The sequence below is a fragment of the Oncorhynchus mykiss genome, chromosome 23, assembly GCF_057628025.1.
Source record: "Oncorhynchus mykiss isolate SJ-2025 chromosome 23, ASM5762802v1, whole genome shotgun sequence".
NCBI lineage: Eukaryota > Metazoa > Chordata > Actinopteri > Salmoniformes > Salmonidae > Oncorhynchus > Oncorhynchus mykiss.
This window is the reverse complement of record NC_143044.1, coordinates 53266666-53275000: the sequence shown is the minus strand read 5'-3', so window position 1 is coordinate 53275000 and position 8335 is coordinate 53266666. Positions and strand designations below refer to the sequence as shown.

Here is an 8335-nt window from a genome sequence, read left to right as displayed (position 1 = left end):
TTGAAATGACGTGGAAACAACATTGATTCAACCAATTTCTGCATCTGAAATGGCACCTTACACTCCTAGAAAAAAAGATGCTATCTACCTGGAACCAGAATGGGTGTTAACCTGGAACCAGAATGGGTGTTAACCTGGAACCAGAATGGGTTCTACCTGGAACCAGAATGGGTGTTAACCTGGAACCAGAATGGGTTCTACCTGGAACCAGAATGGGTTCAACCTGGAACCAGAATGGGTGTTAACCTGGAACCAGAATAGGTTCTACCTGGAACCAGAATGGGTTCTACCTGGAACCAGAATGGGTTCTCATGTGGGGACAGCAGAAGAGCCCTTTTGGATTGCTTTTTTCTAAGAGTGTATTACCTATTTAGTGCACTACTTTGGACCAGTGCCCACCACTTCATCAACACACAGAGCTACTACTGTTCACCAATAACTGTCATATGACTCAGTGGTTTAGTGGAGCATCATATGACTCAGTGGTTTAGTGGAGCATCATATGACTCAGTGGTTTAGTGGAGCATCATATGACTCAGTGGTTTAGTGGAGCATCATATGACTCAGTGGTTTAGTGGAGCATCATATGACTCAGTGGTTTAGTGGAGCATCATATGACTCAGTGGTTTAGTGGAGCATCATATGACTCAGTGGTTTAGTGGAGCATCATATGACTCAGTGGTTTAGTGGAGCATCATATGACTCAGTGGTTTAGTGGAGCATCATATGACTCAGTGGTTTAGTGGAGCATCATATGACTCAGTGGTTTAGTGGAGGGTAAATTCACGTGATCGCAGCTTACACACCTTTTGTATTCTGCGTAAGCATTTACCCTCCTATTGCAGAAAAATTATTTGAAAATATATAGAGCGTTACTTTACTCACCACAAACAGGGATCAGAGTTCACTCACCGATTTGTTAATTACCACTACATCACTGATATGCCTCTAACAACACACTGCCCCATGTCTATGGCCCAATGCATCTCTCTCTCTCGACCCCTCTCTCTCTCTCTCTATGGACCCACTGCAAATCTCTGTCTCTCGACCCATCTTTCTCTCTCTATGGCCCAATGCATCTCTCTGTCTCTCGACCCCTCTCTCTCTCTCTATGGACCCACTGCATCTCTCTATCTCTCACTCTCTCGAAACCGAGCCAGGAGAGCAAGAATGGGGCACACGGACATCACATGGTGCCAAGGGGAGCTATTGTGCTCCATCAAAGCTCTCTATTGTCTCTTACTGGGCTTAGTTGTTGGATCTCTCCTTCTCTCTATTGTCTCTTACTGGGCTTAGTTGTTGGATCTCTCCTTCTCCCTATTGTCTCTTACTGGGCTTAGTTGTTGGATCTCTCCTTCTCTATATTGTATCTTACTAACCTTAGTTGTTGGATCTCTCCTTCTATATATTGTCTCTTACTAACCTTAGTTGTTGGATCTCTCCTTCTCTCTATTGTCTCTTACTGGGCTTAGTTGTTGGATCTCTCCTTCTCTATATTGTATCTTACTAACCTTAGTTGTTGGATCTCTCCTTCTCCCTATTGTCTCTTACTGGGCTTAGTTGTTGGATCTCTCCTTCTCTCTATTGTCTCTTACTGGGCTTAGTTGTTGGATCTCTCCTTCTCTATATTGTATCTTACTAACCTTAGTTGTTGGATCTCTCATTCTCTATATTGTCTCTTACTAACCTTAGTTGTTGGATCTCTCCTTCTCTATATTGTCTCTTACTGGGCTTAGTTGTTGGATCTCTCCTTCTCTATATTGTCTCTTACTAACCTTAGTTGTTGGATCTCTCCTTCTCTATATTGTCTCTTACTGGGCTTAGTTGTTGGAGGGAGCGCTCATTCTTCGGTTGCCCCTACATAATGCACAACTTTGACCCTAACTTCAACCCTAACCCAAGACACGTTTGACCCTAAGTGCACTACTTTTGACCAGGGCCCAATGTATGGGATAGGGTGCCATTTGGGATGCGGCTTTCCTGTTGGGAGCAAGTCAGCTCTGAGTTGTAGATGAGTAGGGAGGGACTTTGGATTCAAGGTGCTACACAGGATTTAAAAAATGGCTGTAATATTTGCCTATTGATTTCTCCCATTGGAGAGGCATCTGTTGTCAAAATGGGAAAGCTGTTTTGACTTTGTGGCTGTGTTATCTATTGGAAATCGGGTCAGGTGGCCAATGTAGAAATCTCTCTGTAATTTCTTGATTAAAAAAATTCTACACTGTTCGCTCAATGTCAGTTTATGTGAGAAAACAAGCACTGAATAGTGTAGGGCAGGGGTATTCACCTCTGACCCTACGAAGTCCAGAGCCTGCTGGTTTTCTGTTCTTACTGATCATTAATATCACCCACCTGGTGTCCAAGACAGTTCCACTGCTTTTTTTGGGAGGTCCAGAGTTGAGTTTGAGGGGTGTAACTAAACATATGTTCAATAATAAAACATATATAGTTTTTCCAGCTGTTTGAAGCTGCTGGACCAAAACAGAAAGTAAAAGGTTTAAGTGTGAGTCTCCTTCATGTTACGGAGAAATGGGGTTTTGGGGCTGTAGCACCTTTAAGTGATGATAACTTTAAAGGTTGAGGGGTTTGGTGTTTATTTTCTTTACTGTAGTCAGACATCCCTCTGTACAGTGCTTCAAATGGACCCTTCCTTGTATTACCCCTGTAAGATGCTTCAAATGGACCCTTCCTTGTATTACCCCTGTAAGATGCTTCAAATGGACCCTTCCTTGTATTACCCCTGTAAGATGCTTCAAATGGACCCTTCCTTGGTTTACCCCTGTAAGATGCTTCAAATGGACCCTTCCTTGGATTACCCCTGTAATGTGCTTCAAATGGTCCCTTCCTTGGTTTACCCCTGTAAGATGCTTCAAATGGTCCCTTCCTTGGATTACCCCTGTAATGTGCTTCAAATGGTCCCTTCCTTGGTTTACCCCTGTAAGATGCTTCAAATGGTCCCTTCCTTGAAATACCCCTGTAAGGTGCTTCAAATGGTCCCTTCCTTGGTTTACCCCTGTAAGGTGCTTCAAATGGACCCTTCCTTGGTTTTGCCCAGATAGGCCACTGCACTGACTGAACCCTGAACAGTGCATCACATTCAGCATGGGGGGATAGTGAGTGGTTGGTAATGAATGTGTGTGTGCTATATGAGACGTTCGGTCCCTGAACATCATTACAGTAGGCAATCCATGACAATATTCTGTGGGATGCAGAATTGTTCAGTAGGCTGCATATGCACAGGTCTTTCTTTTCTGTGAGAGAGCAATAACGTCCTCCTCTCTGTCTTTTTCTCCTGGATGGTCACACAGGGTTTTCCTGAGGTACTAAGATGGAGAACTCTTTTTTTATGTTTGGCATGACAGGCACTCATTTCCATAAGGAAACTACAGTAGGCTATTAGGAAGGCAATACGGAGGACAGGGAGAGAGAGTTTGTATGAACCAACCCAATGCACTGACCTCAACAGTATTGTATCCTTAATGTTGTGTTAGTCTGGGTGTGTTTCGGGGGGCTGATTTCATTGTCGGTGCTGATCTGGCTGTAGTGAGTTGAAAACCGTCCCTCGTGAAACCACACCTTCTGGCTGTAGTGAGTGGGAAAACATCCCTCGTGAAACTACAACTTCTGGCTGTAGTGAGTTGAAAACCGTCCCTTGTGAAACCACACCTTCTGACTGTAGTGAGTGGGAAAACATCCCTCGTGAAACTACAACTTCTGGCTGTAGTGAGTTGAAAACCGTCCCTCGTGAAACCACACCTTCTGGCTGTAGTGAGTTGAAAACCGTCCCTCGTGAAACTACAACTTCTGACTGTAGTGAGTGGGAAAACATCCCTCGTGAAACCACAACTTCTGGCTGTAGTGAGTTGAAAACCGTCCCTCGTGAAACTACAACTTCTGACTGTAGTGAGTGGGAAAACATCCCTCGTGAAACCACAACTTCTGACTGTAGTGAGTTGAAAACCGTCCCTCGTGAAACCACAACTTCTGGCTGTAGTGAGTGGAAAACATCCCTCGTGAAACTACTTAATTTTAAATACAAACAAATATCCAGTTGCCCCATGGGAAAATAAGTAAGCCTATATGATTCACATTGGAAATCCTTAAGAGACCTAATTTAATAACCTAATAATACATCTATGTATAAAATACCAAATTGTGGTTAAAACCACGAGGCAGAATAAAAGACGTGTTCTATTCTTAATAATGTCATACATGTCATCTCGCCTGTGGTTCAGCCTGTTACTCTAGCATCTCGCCTGTCACTCTAGCATCTCGCCTGTGGTTCAGCCTGTCAGTTGTGGTCTAGGGGTCAACTTGAGAGGTCACTCACTCCCGTGGCGCTGTATATCCAGGAAGACCGGGGGGAGGGAGATAACACAAACACTTCCTGATTCACAACATGGGGCGGGGGCTTATTCTGGAGGGGCACAACAACATTTACATAGAAATATATTGTGTAGAACAGTCATGACTGTCTAATGTGAAATAGGGAATGGTAACCAGTCTATACTTCATATCTCTATCTGCAACGGCCTAGTAAATGGTGCATCCTTTTAATTTTTATTTTACCTTTATTTAACTAGGCAAGTCAGTTAAGAACAAATTCTTATTTTCAATGACGCCTAGGAACAGTGGGTTAACTGCCTGTTAACTGGGCAGAAACGACAAATTTGTACCTTGTCAGCTGGGGATATGAACTTGCAACTAGTCCAACGCTCTAACCACTAGGCTACCCTGCCGCCCCACTACTGACTAAGCCCCTAGAAAGGCTTGTTTTGTAACTTTGTGTCTCATGATCCTAACTCCTCTAATAGGACTGACATTCAAGCAAACATGCAGTACAGAAAAAACATTACATTTGGTCTTTTTACAAAAAAAAAAAAAGGTATAAATACTGATGAATCAATCAATGCTAATGGGAAGAAATCAGGTTTGGATTTGATTGGAATGAGTTACTGTTATTGGATTTGAACGAGATGGTGTATTGCTGGAACACAGGAGCTAGTAGGACTTTTCCACAATGTGAAATACCTGCAGTGCGCGTTTGATTGAACTCAGCCCTTGGGTCTACAGCTGCAGCTTGCCACAACACAAATACCATTCAACCCACTCTGACCTACAGTGGCCTCAGAAAAACAGCAGAAAAACAAGTAAGACTTTATAAAAATAAGACTTTTGGTTTGAACTGAATGTCATTGCTCCCCGATTGTAATCTGATGATGTTAACATGCCTTCCCATTTTCTACATATTTTGAACATGGCCTTGGTTTTTACATGAGAAAATGTGTCTGTGCTTTATAGGCAAAGCGTTTCGGGACACCTGTGTTGTTGACAGACCTGGGTTTAAATACTATTTGATATCATTTCAAATACTTTATCTGGGCTTGACTGAGTTTGACTGGCACAATGGAACCAATAGAATAGTCACAAGGACTGCAAGCCCCGCCCATCAGACATTCCAGGCATACTAGACGAGAGCAAACTGAATGTTTTTGAAAGATTTCAAGTAGTAATTGAACCCCGGTTTGGTTGTTGAATACAAGCACTATCTGAGCATATTGTATATCTGAGAAGCCAAGATTATAGGTTTTCCTAGTTTTTTTGTTTTTAGACTTTACAAAACATGTGAGATGTCTTTTTGTTCTTTCTACCAGTGGTGTTATAGCCTAGTGAAGCATTAAACTGCTGTTGGAAGGAAAAGACACGAGTCAATGGGTATGTACCAAATGGTACCCTATTCCTTACAAGTGACACTTCTTTTGACCAGAGCTCTATGGGCCCTGGTTCAAAGTAGTGCACTACGGTACATAGAGAATAGGGTGTCATTTGGGATGCAGTAATTATTATTGCTTTTTTGGAAAAGCAAACTGTAGTTATTATGGAGTGTCATATGTAGGTTAGGTTGTGCTGTTGTTGATGTTGTACTATAGGGTTTCCCTTTTCATTTATCAAGAACAAGACCATTTTTATATATTTTTTAAAACAGTGCCTGTTAAATTAAATATTATAAGATGAATGCTTTTGAATTACAAGACTATCTATAAAGTTAGGTTTGATCAAGTTGTTCTTTCACCAATTGACATCAGATGAGGATTTAGGATGAGAAGTTTGACCAAATCCAGTGTAAAAGAAGTCTGTCTGCTACAACATGTAAAGGGGTTGTTTCTGTCTGATGTAGCTAGTGTTGTCTGACTGGCTGACTCAGGAAAGAAGATCCCTGGTTAACAGGTTCATTCTCTATTCTGGGTTTTCAACAGAGGATCCTGCATATAACCAGTCCCATAGGAGCAATACAACTCTTTGTCTGTGTCCCAAAGGGCAATCTATTCCTTTATATAGAGCACTACTTTCAACTGGTCAAATGTAGTGCACTATGTAGGGAATAGTGTGTCATTTGGGACACGCAGACTTATTAGACACTATTTCCTAACTGAATGAAACCAAGTTGAGTCATTCATGGAGAATTGTAACATTTTGCATTTAGAGCATGTTTTGTTTGTGTTCATTAAAGGAGTAATTCCACTAGTTGTGCTCTCTTCCTCGTCAAACGTTTTCGTTTCTCATGCTTCTGTTAAAACGACTACTTCGTAGACCAATAAATGTGTCATCTTGGAATGTACCCGGTGCTCAATGTGTTTCATTCTGACAGGGCTGAACCACAGTATGGAGCTCTTGACAACGAGACATCAGGAAAACAAGGGAGTCTGTGTCCTGCCCCTGCCAAGCTGAGAGAGGGAGGAGGAAAGGAAGGAGATTGTGTGTGTGTGTGTGTGCATAAAATACGTATGGGAGAGCGAGAGAGTGTGTGTGCAGTCTGTGTGCATGTGTCTGAAACAGAGTGCGAGAGAGAGAGAGAGAGAGAGAGAGAGCTGAAGGGATGGAGACAGTGTGAGAAGGAGAGATAGGGTAGAGTCCGCTGGTTTGACATTTGACGTCTTGCCTGACAGACACAAATGCCTTTGTCACAGTCACTGAGTGATTACAGACAGGAAGTTATGCAGTTATGTGGAGGAGCAGTGGAATGGGTTAAAGAAGCAATCAGCAATAAGAGTGGTTACCCAACCACTTTTTTGGCAATAAACATCTGATGGATGGAGCTGCAGAAATGTAACCACTCTAAAATACATGGACCGAGCTATGGATGTAAGGACTGACCATCCATGATATCAACATGAAAGGACTGACCATCCATGATATCAAAATGAAAGGACTGACCATCCATGATATCAAAATGATCAGTATTTCAGTTGACTGTTTTGATTTACAATTGCATTGTTTACAAACAATTGAGACAAAACCAGCTGATTAGGTTCTGATGGGTTCTGACAGACGAACTAATAAGCTCATTTAGAAGTTCTATTCTTCAAGAATCAATCGGTATTAACATTATCATTCATTTAAAAGTCCAAAATGGGCTGTACCAATCACAGATTGCCCCTTTCAAACTGCTTTCATCAGCCTGGGATGCCTCGGGGAAAAACTAAGGGGATGTGTCTGACATACAAACTGATATTTAAAAACAAAATGGTTAAAATGAGGTAAAGGTTGGGGGTTAAGGTTGGAGTTAAGGTAAGGGTCCGTTTTTGTTTCGTCAGGCTGTCAATGGAATGCTCAGCACGACTCGTGATGGTTTGTTTATGCTCTGTACCGCCACCTGCTGTTTCTTTACCAAACTTACCACTGGAATGTAAGTCTATGTACTGTTCAATAGTAACATTATTATCACATTCCTATTAATAACATGTAGCACCTTTTTTATCTACTTAAAATTATATATATATTTTTTTAATGATTTCAAGATGTCTTTTATAGATGTTATTTTGTAGCGGTAGGTAGCCTAGTGGTTAAGAGTGTTGGGCCAGTAACCAAAAGGTCACTGGTTTGAATCACTGTACAGACTAGGTGAAACATCTGTTGATGTGCCCTTGAGCAAGGCACTTAACCCTAATTGTCACTGAAACAGTGTCTCCTTCATAATGTGGAAACCTCAGCTGTTATATGACTTGACTGATTTTATGATATCCATTGGTAACAATGTGATGTAATCCTAAAAGATTATAGAGACGATTTGACATGATTGAACATTACTCAGTAATCTAATCTGGTTGGAGTGATTGCTCAACCTAATCTGAATCCCATGAGCACAGATAGCCAGATAGAGTTCTGAGGCTCAGTCAATGACTGTGTATTGCTGCCATAGCAGGCTCCAGATTTGTGGATGTCAATATTGAATGTGGACTGATTGCATCTGACTCCCAAATGGCACACTATTACCTATATAGTGCACTACCTTTGACCAGCTGTGGTCAAAAGTAGTGCACTACATAGGGATAAG

At 41.8% G+C, this 8335-nt stretch overlaps 1 protein-coding gene across 2 annotated transcripts in view; it reads left to right on the top strand.

The window, feature by feature from the left end:
* LOC118966023 (galectin-related protein B) overlaps positions 1-6619 on the top strand; it is a 22292-nt gene extending 15673 nt beyond the window's left edge. For both annotated transcript variants that reach the window (XM_090217672.1, XM_090217671.1), the window contains one exon: positions 1-6619. This exon is cut by the window's left edge and continues 2066 nt beyond it. The gene's annotated coding sequence lies outside the window, so the exon portion shown is untranslated.
* Positions 6620-8335: the final 1716 nt, after the last annotated feature.